The sequence below is a fragment of the Sus scrofa genome, chromosome 8, assembly GCF_000003025.6.
Source record: "Sus scrofa isolate TJ Tabasco breed Duroc chromosome 8, Sscrofa11.1, whole genome shotgun sequence".
Classification (NCBI taxonomy): domain Eukaryota; kingdom Metazoa; phylum Chordata; class Mammalia; order Artiodactyla; family Suidae; genus Sus; species Sus scrofa.
Genome location: NC_010450.4, coordinates 38,592,081 through 38,607,768, shown reverse-complemented (window position 1 = coordinate 38,607,768; position 15,688 = coordinate 38,592,081). Strand labels below are relative to the sequence as shown.

General features: G+C 37.4%; 1 protein-coding gene across 13 annotated transcripts in view; it reads left to right on the top strand.

Moving 5' to 3' along the window:
- Positions 1-15,688, top strand: part of FRYL (FRY like transcription coactivator) — a 350,059-nt gene that overhangs the window by 138,070 nt on the left and 196,301 nt on the right. The gene's annotated exons all lie outside the window — the stretch shown is intronic.

The window sequence follows — 15,688 nt, the reverse complement described above, 5'->3', positions numbered from 1 at the left end:
ACATTATGAAAAAGACAGCAAAAGTTAAAGAAGAGGATTTTAAAGACAGCAAGAGAAAAACAAAGAGTTAGTTATAAGAGAAACCCCATAAGGCTATCAGGTGCTTTCTCTACGGAAATACTGCAGACCAGAAGAGAGTGGCAAGATGTATTCAGAGTTCTAAAAGGGAAATATTTGCAGTCTAGAATGCTCTACCTGGTAAGAATATCATTTAATATAGAAGAAGGAATAATTTCTCCAACAAACAAAAACTAAAAGAGTATAGCAATACTAAACCCATTCGAAAAGAAATACTGAGAGGGCTCCTCTAAATAAAAAAGTCAGAAGAAATAGGATGGAGGAAATCACAGTTGAAAAGCAACCATCTAAATAAGCCAGTATGCAGATCTAAAAGGAAAAAAAAAAGAAGCCTACTGTAAGAGTGACCATAAACACAAGGAACAGCAAAAGGATATACATGAAGATGTTAAAAAGGGCCATCAAAATCATAAAATGTGGGGAAGGAAAGTAGAAAAATCTAGACTTTTTTTTTAGATTGTGTTTGAACGTATGTGACTATCGGGCTAAAGCAAGCAGATATAGGAAGGGGTTAACAAACTTGAAAAACAGGGCAACCGCAAATCAAAACCAAACAATATGTTCACAAAATTAAAAAGTAGAGGACACGGGCGTCAAATAAAAGGAAATCTTCCAACCACAAAAAGAAAGGAGCAAAGGAGAAACATAGAATCAACTGGAAAACAAGTTTTAAAATGGTAATAAATACATATTTATCAATAATTACCTTAAATGTCAATGACTGAATGCTGCAATCAAAAGACAGAGTGGCGGACTGCATAAAAATAAAAGCACCTACAGTATGCTGCCTACAAGACACTCACCTTAGGGCAAAGGACACATATAAATTGAAAGTGAGGGGGTGGAAAAAGGTTTCATGTGAATGGACAAGAAAGCGTGAGTGGGAATACTCAGACAAAAAAGACTTCAAAACAAAGCCCATAAAGACAGAGAAGGATGCTATTTAATGATAAAAGGATCCATTCAAGAAGAAGATATTACATTCATCAATATATATGCCCCTAATACAGGAGCACCCAAATACATACGGCAAATATTAACAGAGATGAAAGGAGAAATTGATGGGAATACAAGAATAGTAGGAAACTTTAACACTCCACTCACATCAATGGACAGATTCTCTAGACAGTCAAGGCAACAGATCCTAAATGATACAATAAAAAAGTTAGACTTAATTGACATTTTCACGACATTACAAAAAAATCATACTATACATTCTTTTCAAATGCACATGGAACATTTTCAAGGATTGATCACATACTGGGGCACCGAATCAAGAAAAAATAGATCAGTTGAACAGACCAATCCCTAGAAATTAAATTGAATATGTAATAAAAACACTCCCTAAAAACAAAAGTCCAGGACCAATACTTCACGGGTGAATGCTACCAAACATACAAAAGAAGAATTTGTACCCATCCTTCTAAACTTTTCCAAAAAGTTGAAGAAGGAATAATCCCAAAGACATTCTATGAAGCACCATCACTCTAATACCAAAACCAGATAAAGAAATTACCAAAGAAATTATAAGCCAGTATCTTTGATGAATATGGATGTAAAAATTCTCGACAAAATTTTTGTCAACCGAATCCAACAATATATAAAAAAGTTTGTACAACACAACCAAGTGGGATTCATCCCACTTTCATGAGGACAGTTCATCATATGCAAATCAGTCAACGTCATACAGCACATTAACAAAAGTCAAAAACCACATGATCATCTCAATAGATGCATAAAAGCATTTGACAAAGTCCAACATCCATTCATGATAAAAACTCTTAGCAAAGTGGGTATAGAGGGAACACACCTTAATGTAATAAAAGCCATTTATGACAAACCCCCAGCCAATATAATACTCAACAGAGAAAAGCTGAAAGCCTTCCTGCTGAAATCTGGAACAAGACAAGGATGCCCACTCTCACCACTGTTATTCAACATAGCATTGGGAGTTTTTGCCACAGCAGTCAGACAAATAAAGGAAACAAAAGGTATCCAAATGGGAAGAGAAGAGATAAAATTGTCACTGTATGTACATGAGATAATACTATAGATACAAAACCCTAAGCATTCAACACAAAACTGCTCAAACTGATCAATGAATTCAGCAAAGTGCCAGGATACAAGATTAACATTCAGAAATTGGTTGCATATCTGTACATAAACAATAATATTAGAAAAAGAATATAAAATAGTAATACCTTTTAAAATCACACCCCAAACAAATACCTAGGAATAAACCTGACCAAGGAGGTGAAAGACTTATATGCTGAGAACTATAAAACAGTAATCAAAGAAATTAAAGAGGATTCAAAGAAATGGAAAGATAGTCCATGCTCCTGAGTTGGAAAAATTAATATTGTTAAAGTGGTCATACTACCCAAGCAATCTAGAGATGCAGTGCCATCCTCATCAAATTACCCATGGCATTTTTCACAGGACCAGAACAAACAATCCAAAAATTTGTATGGAACCATAAAAGACCCAGAATTGCCAAAGCAATCCTGAGGAACAAAAACCAAGCAGGAGGCATAACTCTCCCAGACTTCAGACAATATTACAAAGATACAGTAATCAAGACAGTGTGGTATTGGTACAAAAGTAGTCATACAGACCAATGGAACAGAATAGAGGACCCAGAAATAAACCCAGACGCCTGTGGTCAATTAATCTTCCACAGAGGAGGCTAGAATATAAAATGGGGAAAAGGCAGTCTCTTCCCCAAGTGGTGCTGGGAAAACTGGACAACTGCATGTAAATCAGTGAAACTAGAACACATCCTCACACCATGCACAAAAAAAAAAAACTCAAAATGGCTTAAAGACTTAAACATAAGACGAGATACCATTAAACTCCTAGAAGAGAACATAGGCAAAATATTCTCTGACATCAACTGTACAAATGTTTTCTTAAGTCATTCTCCCAAGGCAATAGAAATAAGAACAAAAATAAACCAGTGGGACCGAACCAAACTTAAAAGCTTTTACACAACAAAGGAAACCATAAAAAACCCCCCACAAAGACAACCTATGGAATGGGAGAAAATAAGTTTCAAGCAATGTAAGCAACAAGGGCTTAATCTCCAAAATCTATAAACAACTCATACAACTCAACAGCCAAAAACCAAATAACCCAACAGAAAAATTGGCAGAAGACCTGAATAGACATTTCTCCAAAGAAGACTTATGGATGGCCAACAGGCACATGAAAAACAGTCGAACATCACTAATTATTAGAGAAATGCAAATCAAAACTACAGTGAGGTGCCACCTCACACTGGTCAGAATGCCTATCATTGATAAGTCAACAAATAGCAAATGCTGGAGAGAGTGTGGAGCAAAGGGAATGCTCCTATATGTTTCGTGGGACTGTAAATTGGCACAACCTCTATGGGAAACAGTATGGAGGTTACTCAGAAAACTAAATATAGAACTACCATATGATGCAACAGTCCCACTCCTAAGCCTATATCCAGATAAAACTTTCATTGGGAAAAAAATATGTGCACCCCTGTATTCATTGCAGCACTATTCACAATAGCCAAGACATGCAAACAACCATTGACAGATGAATGGATTAAGATGTGGTATATATTCACAATGGAATACTATTCAGACATGAAAAAGAACAAAATGATGCCATTTGCTACAACATGGATGGAACTAGAGATTCTCATACTAAGTGAAGTAAGTCAGAAAGAGAAAGGCAAATCCCAGAGATCACATGTGGAATCTAATATATGGCACAAAGGAACCTATCTACTTAAAAGAAACAAACTTATGCAAATGCAGAATAGACTTGTGGTTGCCCAGGGGGAGAGGGGAGAGTGGGATGGACTGGAAGTTTGTGGTTAGTAGCTGCAAACTTGCCTTTGGAGTGGATAAGCAATTAGATACTGCAGTACAGCACAGGGAACTATATCTAATCATTTGTGATGGAACATGATGGAGGATCATGTGAGAAAAGAATGTATATATATGTGTAACTGGGTCACTTTGCTGTACAGCAGAAATTGATAGAACATTATAAATCAAATATAATAAAAAATTAAACAGAAAGAATTATGTTTTTCTAAATGCTGTATCAGCAATGCCAACATTCCATCATTGATTTATTTAAACTATTAAACAGTAATTCAAAATAATTTTATATATTACAGATATAAATTATTGTCACTTTACCTAAATTTCTTATCTTTTTTACTTGAAATTTTGATAGGTTTTTCTTTTGATAGGTTTTTCCGTCTCTCTGAAGAGAGATTTTTTTTAAGATTAGGTAAGCCATCCAATGAGCTTTTATACTTTTCTCAAGAAGTGTAAGCTGATATATATTTCTAGTATTTATGATGGAGAAACTTTAAAGAAAACAAAATTCTGAAAAGTTCTTTGTAAGGAATGCAGAAAATTTATTATTATTTTATGTTCTGGATTTTCCTAATCTCTAATTTTTCAGTAAGTACAGATGTGTGCTAAAAATGACATAAGATAACGAAGTTTTTATATTAATATAATTTATTATTTTTTTACGACTCAATGAATTTATTACATTTATAGTTGTACAATGATTATCACAATTCGTTTTATAGGATTTCCATCCCACACCACCAGCGCATCCCCCCACCCTCCGAACTGTCTCCTTTGGAAACCATAAATTTTTCAAAGTCTGTGAGTCAGTATCTCTTCTGCAACAAAGTTCATTGTGTCTTTTTTTCAGATTCCACATGTAGTGATAGCATTTGATGTTGGTGTCTCATTGTCTGACTGACTTCACTTAGCATGATAGTTTCTAGGTCCATCCATGTTGCTAAAAATGCTGGTATTTCATTCCTTTTAATGGCTGAGTAATATTCCATTGTGCATATGTACTAAATCTTGATCCACTCCTCTGTCGATGGACATTTAGGTTGCTTCCATGTCTTGGCTGTTGAAAATAGTGCTTCAGTGAACAATGTAGTACATTTGTCTTTTCAAGTCATGGTTTTCTCTGGGTAGATGCCCAGGAGTGGGTTTGCTGGATCAAATGGTAGTTCTGTTTTTAAAGTTTTCTGAGGAATCTCCATACTGTTTTCCACAGTGGTTGCACCAATTTACAATCCCACCAACGGTGTAATAGAGTTCCTTTTTCTCCACACCCTCTCCAGCACTAATTGTGTGTAGACTTTTTGATGATGGCCATTCTGGCTGGTGTAAGGTGGTACCTCATAGTGGTTTTGGTTTGCATTTCTCTAATGATGAGTGATGTTGAACATCTTTTCATATGTTTTTTGGCCATCTGTATGTCTTCTTTGGAGAATTGTCTGTTTAGATCGTCTGCCCATTTTTTGATGGGTTTGTTTGTTTTGGTATTGAGTGGTAGGAGATGTTTATAAATTTTGGAGATTAATCCCTTGTCAGTCGATTCATTTGGCAATATTTTCCCCCATTCTGTGGGTTGTCTTTTCATTTTGTTTAGGGTTTCCCTTGCTGTGCAGAAACTTTTAAGTTTTAACTTTTAAGTCCCATTTGTTTGTTTTTACTGTCATTACTCTAAGTGGTGGATCTGAGAAGATGTTGCTGTTGTTTATGTCAGAGAGTATTTCCTCTAAGAGTTTTATAGTATCTAGTCTTATATCCAGGTCTTTAATCTTTTGTGTATAGTGTTAGGGAGTGTTCTCCTTTCATTCTTTTCCATGTGGCTGTCCAGTTTTCCCAGCACCACTTATTGAACAGGTTGTCTTTTCTCCATTGTATATTCTTGCCTCCTTTATCATTGATTAGTTGGCTGTAGGTGTGTGGGTTTAATTCTGGGCTTTCTATCCTGTTCCATTGATCTGTATTTCTGTCTTTGTGCCAGTACCATATAGTTTTGAGGACTGTTGCTTTGTAGTATAGTCTGAAGTCATGGAGCCTGATTCCTCCAGTTCCATTTTTCTTTTTCAGGATGTCTTTGGCTATTCTGGGTCTTTTGTGCTTCCAAACAAACTTTAAAATATGTTGTTTGAGTTGTGTGAAAAGTGTCCTGAGTTGAGTTCCCATTGTGGTGCAGTGGTTAACGAATCCAGCTAGGAACCATGAGGTTGCAAGTTTGATCCCTGGCCTTGCTCAGTGGGTAAATGATCTAGCATTGCCATGAGCTGTGGTATAGGTTGCAGATGTAGCTCGGATCCTGAGTCACTGTGGCTCTGGCGTAGGCTGGTGGCTACAGCTCCAATTAGACCCCTAGCCCGGGAACCTTTATATGCCACGGGAGCGGCCCTAAGAAAGGCAAAAAGACAGAAAGACCAAAAAAAAAAAAAAAAAAAAAAAAAAATTCTTGGTGATTTGATAGGGATTGCATTGAATCTGTAGATTTACTTGGGTAGTATAGTCATTTTGATAATATTGACTCTTTCAGTCTAAGAGCATGGTGTGTCTTTCCATCTATTTGTGTCATCTTTGATTTCTTTCATCAGTGTGTTATAGTTTTCAGAGTACAGGTCTTTTGTCTCTTTAGGTAGGATTACTCCTAGGTATTTCATTCTTTTGGATGTGATGGTCAACGGGATTGCTTCCCTAATTTCTCTTTCTGATCTTTCATTGTTAGTATATAGAAATGCTGTCGATTTCTGTGTATTTTGTATCCTGCGATATTTTAGTATAATTTAAAAGTAGCTCGTAAACTTTAATGTGCTTAAGAATGACCTAGTGGATCTTCTAGAGAAGTGAATTCTCCAGAAGTTGTAAACAAATTTACTGTTACCAAAGGAGAAAGGGACTGGGAGGGATAGATTGGGAGTTTGGAACTGGCATATGCCCACTACTGAATATGGAAGGGATGGTCAACAGGGACTTGATGTAGAGCACAGGAAACTACTTAATATTCATTCTTTAACCTATATGGGAATGGATATGTGGATATGTATAACCGAATCACTTTGCTGTACAGCAGAGATGGGCACAACTTTGTAAATCAACTATACTTCAGTAAAATTTTTAAAAACAAACAAACAAAAAAAGGGTTCTGATTTACTAGGCTTAGAGTGGGACTTTCAAGAATATTAAGATTAGGAAAGTAGTTTCTTCCAAATTAGTTTTACTATTATACATTATTAAGCTTGGCCACATAATTTACTTTTTTTCTGCATTTTGGGCTTGCCCATTTAATTGCATTGGGCAATCCTTTTCTTTTCTTTTCTTTTCCCCTAACACTGCTGGTACTCTATTTCCTAAGTGTAATTTTTGTCTTTATATTTGGTCGTCTCTGCCATTTGACACTTCCCTTCCTGACTTAGACTCTTCCTCTTATACTTTATTACAGCCTTGCTAACTCACCCCTTTGTTTTAAAACTAAGAGTGATACAAAAGGTAGCTCTAACAATAAAAACCTCTAGTTGACTAATAACTGCCTGTGCTATTGATAATGTAGAAAAAATTCAGAAAGACAAGCCTTGGGAGGAAGTAGTGAGCCTTTCCTTTGTGATGGCGCTTCATGGACAAAATTGAACATTGGTCTCCATTGAGCTTGGCCAGTGGATGGTTTATATCTCTGTTCTGTCATGTTGTTAATAGTTAATGCTTATTTTCACACTCAGAAAAGTTCTGCTTTAGACAGTGTGTTATGTCCACTCTTATTCATGGTTCATAGAATTTTACCTATTCTTTCCCAGTAGAACTGACCAATTGTGATGCATATACTCTGTATAGCCTGTATGGACTGTGAAAGTATCTTAGTGTTGACAGTTCTTTGGAGGCAATGAATATACATTGTATGTGTTGTAAAAATACAAATCCAATAACTAGCCTTTTGAACAGAAAATTTGTATTTGGATTTTTATCACCAGTATCATCAAAAACTATTTCAGGAATTAAAAAAAAAAATCTTATGGCTAGAGTTTTAAGGTCTCAAGAATAAATTTTAAATATATTCAAGAGCAGATCTTTTTTTTCATTCAAGAAATAATGATGTCTTAGTACCGGGCTAAATGATAGCAAATGGGTATGGTCTGTGAGTGCAAAGAAGAAAGTATAATTATAGGGTCTGGACGGTTTCATTTTAAGCAGAGGAAGCAATTTTTTTTTTTTTGTTTTACGTGTGAAATATATAAAAATAACTTAAACCAAAAGCTTGGAATAAATTGAACTATTAATAAATACCCTGTTCCAGGAAGGTAACAGTAATTGTACCTGATGGCATGCGAAGTGATATAATTGCTGCCTAGGTAACTACTCCCCAAATTATTGAGCTTAAAGTGTTTCTTTATTGGTTTTATGTTGCTAATTTGTGAATATATTGATGTATACATTTGTCTAAAACTTATTTTTATTAGAGATCCTTTTTTAGCTATGACCATTAATTCAGAAACTTGATTTATACTTCTGAAATAAGCAGTTAATTTGGACCTGAAACCTTTTTCTGCAGAAGCCTAAATGGAATTCAGGTCTTTGTGTTTCAGGAGCAGAGTCCCATCATTACTCAGTTGTTCATTTCATTTGCTCTTTCACAGTGCCATATCTGAATTCTTTTCTTTTTGTTTGTTTTTTCTTCATTTCAGCTGAATTCATTAATTTGTGGTTATTGTTGGCTAGCATGTACTTAAAAACAATGAGTCCGGTTTTCTCCTCTAATAAATGGAGAAGAAGCTGGAGAGCTTGTGGGTTGGCTGTCTGTCTCCTTCTGTCTCTATGTCCTATTATCTCATGCTGATTTTTTTTTTTTTTTTTTTTTTTTTTTTGTCTCTCTAGGGCCATACCCATGGCATATGGAGTTTCTCAGGCTAGGGGTCAAATCAGAGCTATAGCCACTGGCCTACACCACAGCCACAGCAACACCATATCCAGGCTGTGTCTTCAACCTACACCACCGTTCATAGCAACGCCAGATCCTTAACCCACTGAGCGAGGCCAGGGATCAAACCTGCATCCTCATGGTTACTAGTCAGATTTGTTTCCTCCAATCCACAACAGTAACTCCCTGCTGTCCTTTTGACTTTAGATCTCTGCTTCCAAAACTACTAGATGTGAACTCTACCTGGTTAGTACATGTTTAGTACCACTGTCCACCGAGTCACCTAAGCCTAGGCATCATTTTTGAGTGTTTCAGCTTGACCTTTTTTTTTTTTGTTTGTTTGTTTGATACTATCAGTTACCAAATATATAAAAAATATCGATTAGGAAAAAATGGAATCTGTCTTCTTATTCCCATCTTTATTGCCCTTTTCTGAATTATTCTAAGTGTGTATACTCTTATCTTTTAGTCCTTTTCTCTACCTTCAGCAATTTAAATAGCCCGTTAACTTTCATTGTGTCCACCTAACCAGTCAGGTTGGTCTTTCTGACCTTGTTACTGCCCAGAGCTCTTCTATAGTATCTAATTATTGACCTCAATATTTCTTGGAGCCCTATGGGTATTTCAAAGATTGGTTGAGAATCTCCTCAGGCAAGTGAGTAGGACTCTGGTAGTCTAACCCTGGTCAGCCAGAGTTAACTTTGATTTTGCTCTGTTTTCCTTTTGAGGATTAAGCACAAAGATCCATTCTTCAAAGGAAGATCCTCTGCAGAACAGATTTTGCATTTGATCCTGTTGCCCCAGCATGGCCACCCCCGAACACTCTGTCTCACTAGGGCCTCCTCTGGTTTTCTCTGCTCTGTCGCTATACCCTCTTTATTGCTTTCACAGCTGGTTGTTTTGTGTATTGTACATTTGGATGTATGTATGTGGGGACACACACCCACACCTACCACATACTCTTTATTGCCACCATTGTATCCTAACCTTCCCTGCACAAAGATTTGTTTTATTCATCAATTATCCTTTTAGCACCTGGCATGATGCTTCTACACAGTGTTTAGGCCATTTATACTTAATGTAATTAGTGACATGACTGTGTTTAAATCTGTCTTGTTGCTGTTTCCTATTTGTCTCATCTGTTATGTTTTCTTTTCCCCTCCTCCCTTGCCTTCCAGTTATTTATTTATTGTGGCCAAGCTGCAGCATGCAGAAATTCTTGGGTCAGGGATCCAACCCACGCCACAACGGCAACCTCAGCTGCTGTAGTGATAAACGCTGTATCTTCAACCTGCTGTGCCACAAAAGAACTTCTCTCCTTCTTTTAGATTAATTGTATTTTTTTTTTTAGTATTTTAATTTATTCTACTATTGGCTTTCTCTTTTAAAAATTAGTTGCCCTGGGGTTTACAAAATCACTTTAGACTTAATCACAGTTAACTTTCCAATAAAAGCAATTATTTCATGTAGAATTTAAGAACATGGAGTTCCTATAGTGGCTCAGTGGTTAACGAATCTGACTAGCATCCATGAGGATGCAGGTTCAATACCTGACGTTGCTCAGTGGGTTAATGATCCAGCGTTGCCGTGAGCTGTGATGTAGGTTACAAATGCAGCTCGGATCCTGCATTGCTGTGGCTGTGGTGTATGCCGGCCACTGCAGCTCCGATTCGACCCCTAGCCTGGGAACCTCCATATGCTGCAGGTGCGGCCCTAAAAAAAAAGAAAGCAAAGCAAAAAAAAAAAAAAAAAGAACTTGAAAGCTTATACTTATGTTTCTTCTCTCCATCCTTAGTGCTATTGTAGTCAAATGTTTATGTCTATACATGTTATAAACCTGATCTTACATTTTTAACCATTTTAGCTTTAAGCAGTCAATTAGTGTAAATAAAATTTAAGATAAGTTATAAAAGTTCTTCTCCTTACCTGTAAATATACCATTTCTGACACTTTTCATCATTTGTTTTCTACGGTATTATTTGTAATTAAGTTTTCATCCTGTGTACTTTTCTATCTGTTTTAAGAACTTTCTTTAACATTTTTTTGTATGCAGATCTACTGATGACAAATTCTTTCAGCTTTGGTCTGTTTCAGAAAAGGTTTTGCTTGATTTTTTTTTTTTTTCCCTCTCTTTTATTTTTTATTTTATTTTTTTTTAGGGATACACCCATGGCATGTGGAGGTTCCCAGGCTAGGGGTTGAATCAGAGCTGTAGCTGCCAGCCTACACCACATGCCACAGCAATGTGGGATCCAAGCCACATCTGTGACCTACACCACAAGCTCACACCAATGCCAGATCCTTAACCTACTGAGTGAGGCAAGGGATCGAACCCGCATCCTCATGCTGAGCCACGATGGGAACTCCAGCTTTTGCTTGATTTTTTCAAGATATTTTTACTGGATATAGAATTATAGGTCATCGGTTTTATGCTTTAAGCTCTTCAGTGATCCCATTCCAACTTCTGCTTTACATAGTTTTAGATGCAACATCTGTATTCATTTTTCTTTCTTCCTCTGTATGTAACTTAACATTTTCTTCAACTGCTTTTAAGATTTTCTCTCTGTCATTGGCTCCTGCAGTTTACTTATTTTGTGCCTTGGCATGTGTTTTTTGGTATGTGTATTTATTCTTGCTTGAGGTTTGATGAGTGTTTTGGATTTGTAGGTTTGCAGTCTTCATCAATTTTAGAAATTTTTTTTAACCATTACTTCTTCAAATAGTGCTTTTGGTTCATCCCTGAAATTCCAACAACAGGTGCATTAGACTATTGCTATTGTTCCAAAGGCCACTGAGGCTTTGTGCACTTTACCCATTGGTTTTATTGTCTAGGCTTCACTTCGGAGAGTTACTATTTCCATTTTCCAAGTTTCCTGATCTTTTCTTCCACAGAATCTATAGTCTTTTTCTCCCACCCATTAAAATTTATTGTTTTAGATATTGTATATCTTACCTTTCAAAGCTCTATTTTTATATCTTCTATTTTCTCATCATAAAAAAGAAGCTCCTTAGACACTGAGATCCCAGAATTTTTATTGGGGCTGATGACATGGCACATCCCCAACTTCAGACTTCCTGAGGGGAAGCAGTTGTTCAGCATAAACTGTATTGTTTGTACCAACAATTTAGGCACGGTGAGCCACTCCTATCAGCTCTGGGAATGGTGGGCCCCTCTTAAAATTTAAGTTTTTCACTGCTAGCTAAGGGCTAATCATGCAAGCAGGCCTTTCAAAGACTATGGTGCCATGTTTGCAGTGTGTCTTCTCCATTATTTGCTTAATCATTTATTCATATAGTTATAGACTCATAGATATTTGTTTTACACTTTGGGTTATATTCAAACACTGCATTGTTTGTTTTGTTTCTCAGAGTGTTAGTTTTGCCTGTTGGCAGCTCTATCAGTTGGCTCCCATATCCCTTTGACATACTCATATTATTTTGTGTTTTGAGCCCTTTCCCACTTTCTGGCTAAACAAGATATTCCAGGCTTATTTTGTGTGTTCCACATCCTTGCTCTAGAATCAGCCATTTTTCCAAGGAGCTCTGCTTTCTTTCTGTAATGAAGGTTTTTTGTTTTTGTTTGCTTTTTAGGGCCCCAGTTGTGGCATATGGAGGTTCCCAGGCTAGGAGTCTAATTGGAGCTATAGCCGCCAGCCTACACCACAACCACAGCAACGTCAAATCTGAGCCTGAACTGCGACCTACACCACAGCTCACGGCAACACCAGATCCTTAACCCACACAGTGAGGAGAGGGATTGAATCCGCAACCTCATGGTTCCCAGTCGGATTCATTTCCACTGCACCATAAAAGGAACTGGTGTAATGAAGTTTTAAAATGTTAAAACAAATTCATTGTAGAAAAATTGGGGGACTATTGAAAGAAGAAAGTAGAAGTCAATGTACTAAAAAGTAAATGTTAATTACTGATATAGATAATTACTGTTAATGTTTTGTTGTATTATTTAATGAAGTTTCAAAGCAAAATATGAAGTGATTTTTATAGGCTTTTTTTTCTATTTCATGTATGATGTTAATTACTTGATAGACTTGAGAGCATCTTTCCTTCCATATGTAAAGCTCTTCTTCTTCTGCTCCTTCTTCTGCTTCTTCTTCTTCTTCTGCTTCTTCTTCTTCTTCTTCTGCTTCTTGTGCTTCTGCTTTTTCTTCTTCTTCTTCTTCTTCTGCCTCTTCTGCTTCTTCTTCTCCTTCTTCTTTTTCTTCTTCTGCCTCTTCTGCTTCTTCTGCTGCTTCTTTTGCTGCTTCTTCTGCTTCTTCTGCTTCGTCTGCTTCTCCTTATTCTGCTCCTTCTTCTGCTTCTGCTTCTTCTGCTTTGCTTCTGCTTCTTCTTCTTCTGCTTTTGCTTCTTCTGCTGCTGCTTATTCTGCTTCTTCTGCTTCTTCTTCTCCTTCTCCTTCTTCTTCTTCTTCTTCTGCTTCTTCTGCTTCTGCTTCTTCTTCTGCTGCTGCTGCTTCTGCTTCTGCTGCTTCTTCTGCTGCTGCTTCTTCTTCTCCTTCTTCTTCTGCCTCTTCTGCTTCTTCTGCTGCTTCTTCTGCTTCTCCTTCTTCTTCTGCTTCTTCTTCTGCTTCTTCTTCTCCTCCTTCTTCTGCTTCTGCCTCTTCTGCTTCTTCTTCTCCTTCTTCTTCTTTTTCTTCTTCTGCCTCTTCTGCTTCTTCTGCTGCTTCTTTTGCTGCTTCTTCTGCTTCTCCTGCTTCTTCTGCTTCTCCTTCTTATTCTGCTCCTTCTTCTGCTTCTGCTTCTTCTGCTTTGCTTCTTCTTCTTCTGCTTTTGCTTCTTCTGCTGCTGCTTATTCTGCTTCTGCTTCTTCTTCTCCTTCTCCTTCTTCTTCTTCTTCTGCTTCTTCTGATTCTGCTTCTTCTTCTTCTGCTGCTGCTGCTGCTTCTTCTTCTGCCTCTTCTGCTTCTTCTTCTTTTTCTTCTTCTGCCTCTTCTGCTTCTTCTGCTGCTTCTTCTGCTTCTCCTTCTTCTTCTGCTTCTGCTTCTTCTTCTCCTTCTTCTTCTGCTTCTGCCTCTTCTGCTTCTGCTTCTTCTTCTGCTTCTTCTTCTGCTGCTGCTGCTTCTGCTTCTGCTGCTTCTTCTTCTTTTTTCCTCTTTTGCCTTTTTAGGGCCTCACCCGTGGCATATGGAGGTTCCCCGGCCAGGGGTCTAATCGGAACTACGGCTCCTGGCCTATGCCAAGCAATGCCAGATCCGAGCTGCGTCTGCGACCTACACCACAGCTCACAGCAACGCCAGATCCTTAACCCACTGAGCAGGGATCGAACCCGAAACCACATGGTTCCTAGTCGGATTCATTTCTGCTGCACTATGACGGGAACTCCGCGTAAAGCTTTTTGATCTCTTCTCTAAACCCCAGAAAAGATGAGGACTTTCTAAAGAAGCTAGAATCTGCGGGGGCTATAGTGGAGCAATAGAATATTTGACACCTTATATAGGAAATTTTTCCCAAGTTTCTATATTTTCTGTATTCTGGTTGTTTTGGATACCAGTTTAATAATTTCTAAGATATTTTAATACGTAAGGAATAATCATATATTTGCACGCTTCCTAAGGATGTTAATAATTGAAGACTTTTATTTCTTTTGGGGTAGGTGCGACATTCAATTCTGTTGTATTGTATAGTATGATAGATTCAGTTAAATCCAAACTTCCCTTTTTATTGAAGAACATTTTGTTTGGATCCTCCATCTAAATGGCAGTATTTGTGTAGGATTTACTGAGAATTTTTCCCGTACACATTCTTTTGGTTTATTAGGGTATACCCCTACCTACCTCCTTCTTAGAAATGTAAAGCAGGTAACTAATTTCATGAATCCTTAAAATGCCAGTGAAAAGGGCATAGAATCAAATGGAAATTGATTAAAAGAAAGAAGGCCACCTGCTTTCTAATTCCTTAGGGGCAAGAGGACTGGCACAGTCACCTTTTGTACCCAGTGCTTTACCTCGCCTGTGCCAAGAGGATGTCCACAAAGGCCAATACTATTGAACTTGAGAATTTCCTTAAAATATTCTAAATCTTATCACTTTAAAAGCATTCTTTCATATTATGGTCTAAAAGGTGGCGAGGAGTTGTTGAAGGAAATTATCCAAAGTAGATTATTCTGCTTTGCCAAGGATATGCCATTGAGAAATGATTTGTGCGGCTATCTTTTTACAGTGATGAGACAAAAAAGTATCTATGTATGATACAACTTGGAGAATCGCATTTATCGAAAGAATAAAATAGAAGACTGACATTTTGACTGCTCTTTTGTCAAGCTTATAGGAAGCTCTAGGCTATGTGTTTCTGTGATTAATTGATAGGTTAAGAGTAGAGAACTCACTTGAAGAATGATAGGAATATTATTATTTGTGGAGTTTTTAATCGACTAGTAATTGACAGATTGCAGAAGCATTGGAGTACAGTAGGACTCTACCTTGGTCTTCTAAAAGGCTTGTTGCTGGAGTTCCCATCGTGGCTCAGTGGTTAACGAATCCAACTAGGAACCATGAGGTTGCGGGTTTGCTCCCTGGCCTTGCTCAGTGGTTGAGGATCTGACGTTGCCGTGAGCTGTGGTGTAGTTTGTGGATGCGGCTCGGATCCCGCGTTGCTGTGGCTCTGGTGTAGGCCAGGGGCTGCAGCTCCAGTTGGACCCCTAGCCTGGGAATCTGCATATGCCACGGTAGCAGCCCTAGAAAAGGCAAAAAGCCAAAAAAACAAAGGCTTATTGGGTACATATGCAGTTTTCCTGGTTAATTAATACTTTAGTAACTTGGGTGGTGAACATTCAGGAAGAGTTTGAAAGGAAACACTCCATTATTGAAGTTGTGATTTTTTTTTTTTTTTTTTTTTTTTTTTTTTTTTTTTGT